The sequence below is a fragment of the Dendroctonus ponderosae genome, unplaced genomic scaffold (genome assembly GCF_020466585.1).
Source record: "Dendroctonus ponderosae isolate FM_Combo_2020 unplaced genomic scaffold, Dpon_F_20191213v2 Dpon_F_20191213_6, whole genome shotgun sequence".
NCBI lineage: Eukaryota > Metazoa > Arthropoda > Insecta > Coleoptera > Curculionidae > Dendroctonus > Dendroctonus ponderosae.
Window position 1 is genome coordinate 509,068 of NW_026018814.1, and position 3,449 is coordinate 512,516.

Here is a 3,449-nt window from a genome sequence, read left to right on the forward strand (position 1 = left end):
TGAATTATTCGTTTGAACAGTCCGCCTGTGGGTTCTTTTCGGGCAAAGTCAGCAGGGACACGCCTTTCAGTGAACAATGAATGTTCACTTTCTACACACTTCCATTGCGTGTACAGGAAGTGACTGTTAGTGAACTTGTTTTTTTCGTTCCTTTCCCCAGCCTGCCTCCCAAGGAAACAGACCAGGGGAAGGGTGGGAACCGTGGGACGCATGTACACGGTGTCCCAGAAACACATGGAAATAAAGTGGCCACCACGATCACCAGATTTAACAACTCCCGATTTTTTTAAATTTATACAGAAGTCCTTTTAAACCGGAAGCAACTTAATCAAAAAGTTCCTGAGGCGTAATTTAAGCCTTTGGGCAATAGGCTTGATTTTAGCGATTTTTCAACGTGGTCGGATTAGGTTTCTTCACCTTTTGCATGCGAAGTTTCAACGTGCAGTAGCACGGAAAGTGGGACTGTTGAGCGGTTCTGTTGGGATCTCATTTCGACGAAGAAGTTCGGTTCTTTTATTGTCCATTGAGTTGTTTCTGTCCCCCTTAAAGGGCAAATTTTGGCGATTTTTCAAAGATTACAGTTTTCAATAGCGCCGAAAATGGTGTAATTTTAAGGGATTTTTCAAAGTAGTTTGTGCACTGTTCAATAGTGCCGATGTTGGGCTTTCTGGAGTGTTTCTTTTGGCATCATTTAAGTGCGGCAGGCTCATTATTTGCCTGCCTTATTATACTGCAGGGCGAATTTTGGTGATTTTTCATGCTTTTCGGTGTTGTTTTTGCCGCCTTTGGCATGCAAATTTTCCTGCATTTTTGTATCAGAATTTTTAAAGCAAATTGGTACTTTTTTAAGGAGGAAAGTACGTCCTTTGTTTGCCCACCGGATGATTTCTGTGTTCAAAAAGACCGAATTTTGTCGATTTTTTAAAATCTTCGGTGCTGATAGATAAAAGCGGCGCTTTGCTTGCTTAGCGGCTGGCACTTGTGCCCTCAAAGGGCAAACTTTTAGACATTTTCCTCTATCTCTTTCAACTAAGAAACTTGTTCGAACCCAAGAATAATTACAGAGATACAAAGGCAAAAACTCTCCCTTGGTAAAATGAAAATCCCTTGAGGAAAAACATCTAATTTACTTAGAATGTTTCAAACTCACTTTTCTTGAAACTCCCAATTTTGCGAGTAAAACCGCAGTAAAAAATGAGTCTCAATGGAACCACTTGACAATGAGACCATTCCATTGCGGGATAACCTTGCGGTAATGCACTGAAAATTATTAATCACTTTCAGCTCAAACAGGGGACTAGCAAGGAGATTTGTTGAAGACAAAAATACGCATAGCATTAGGCTCAGTAGCGCAGTTTGATGGGTTCAGAAGACAATCATCTTTCTTCATCTTCATCAAATTGAACGCCTCTAACTCCCCCTGATTCACCAATCAACTCATTTCAATAGTTTGCTCAAAAAAAGCTTTTGCAGGAGCACAAAAATAGCTAAGTTTTGACAAAATATTCCTCCAAGCTGCAGTTTGGAAACACCATTATTGAGAAGCAACTGCATCGGTTTCAGTACTTTTTGTCAACTTGTACAGGTCATCCTGAACTATTCTTCAGTATTAGATTGCGTTGGATCACTAAAGACCTGTGTCAAAATTTGAGCGAAATTTCACATGGTGAATCGGTGAAAATTCCGAAAATTTTGCATTATTTCAGAAAATCGTCAATTGCTCGCTTATTATGGATCAGAGCAAAAAAGTGAATATGAACTTTTTTGTGGCCCGTGAGACGGTCCATCGACTGAAGTGACTGAATTAATTTTAGCTCGTTTTGTTATCGGGATATTTGCAGTTTTTTTAAAACCCTATTTTGGCGATTTTCTCGAAAACTATGGCAGGTGGAGCGTTGGAAAAAATATCACTAGATCGGGCCCGTTAGGCCCGAGATTTGCTCAAGAATAACTTTTCTTGATAGGATGCTTCGTTTTCGAGAAAAAAAATAAAATGCAAAATTTCGAAAAAATCCAAAGGGTTTCCTACCACCTACCCAAATTTGTTGGGCAAACATTTTTTGTTTTTTTTAAGATTTTATCTGACTAAGTTGGTTATATATGAAAAAGTTACATGATAAATCGACTTTGGTTGGTTGAAAAAAAATGTCCTCTATGAGCAACAGCAAAAAAACAAAAAAGTTTGTACAGGCTCTTATGGAAGAGAAATTCCTTTCTTTTCTTTGTACACTTTCCAAATGGCATTCCGACACTTTTCGCTTCTTCATAGATCCTCTCGTACAAAAGCATCATGAGAGCTTCAGCTAAATTGCCCCCAAGAGAGCCAAATTGCCAAAATTCCTGCAGAAAAAATCCCAAAATGATACTGACTAACATCGTTCAAACAGATGCGAAGTAAATACCGGTTCAATTAGAAGTTGATACGCCAATGTGGTACCTGTTCGCTTTAACTGTTGAATGTAGAAGGAGAGTAAAACAGACCTGAATATACAAACATTCTGTTGGCGCTTGTACACGCTGAGGTCGTGCGTTTCAGTTATAAGTTGGGAAAAACATTTCGTTAACAGTGTTTTCTCCATAGACGATGTTGGAAATCTGAGCCACAAAAGGAGAAATTTCAGTGATTTTGTGCGGTGCCCAAGAAGTACCGGAGTATTGCCGTATCCGCCGAGAAAGGTAAAGACTTCTTAGTGTTTAATTGGCACGCGAGTGGAATGGTAAATCCGATGGAATTTGATTATTTAATGGGTTTTTGGTGACGTCAGCTGCAGAAGATCACTGCAGAAGGTTCATTTTTTTGGAGTTTTTGCTGCGTTGTGCATTCAAGTGATTTTAGTAGATGGAATGGGAATATATTAAAAAATCGCCCTTTAAAGGTCAAGAGAAACCACCCGATAAGCAAAGAAAGGGTGGATTTTGCCCTTTAAAAGAGTACTAGAAGGAACCCCCCACTCGCCCTAGTTTGGGACCTACTGGACTTTGAAAGTTGCAAAAGCATGCAAAAACAAGGAAATTTACATCCAAGATTTTAAAAAACTTCTAAATTTTTCCTTTAAGAGCGCAAAGAAAGATGGAACTTTGTTCTTTATAGTGGCACCAGAAGGAGCCCTCTTCAAGCTCCACTATGTAGGCGACGGGATTTCGAAAGTTACCATACAAATTGCGCAAAAAATCACCTAAGAGCGAAAAATGCCCCAAATTCGTACTTCATTGGAGCAAAACCCACTTTGTAGGCAATTAAAGGCGATACTCTGCTCTCTTTGGCCACGTTGGGCGCTGTGGTGTTTTAAAAATTTACATGTAAAAGATGCCAACTACTACATCAAAGATTTCTAAAAATCGCCAAATGTCGAGCTTTTAGGCCACAAAAACCGGTCGGTGAACGAAGGAAGAACGGACTTTGCTCTTCAAAACGTAATCAGACAGAATCAGAGAGAAAATTTCAATTT

The 3,449-nt window shown here is 39.4% G+C and overlaps 1 protein-coding gene across 1 annotated transcript in view; it reads left to right on the forward strand.

The window, feature by feature from the left end:
* Positions 1 to 2,473: 2,473 nt before the first annotated feature.
* LOC109541898 (putative ferric-chelate reductase 1 homolog) overlaps positions 2,474 to 3,449 on the forward strand; it is a gene marked incomplete at its 3' end in the record, with an annotated part of 23,308 nt that continues 22,332 nt past the window's right edge. Inside the window, 1 exon segment of the mRNA XM_048667456.1 lies at positions 2,474 to 2,676.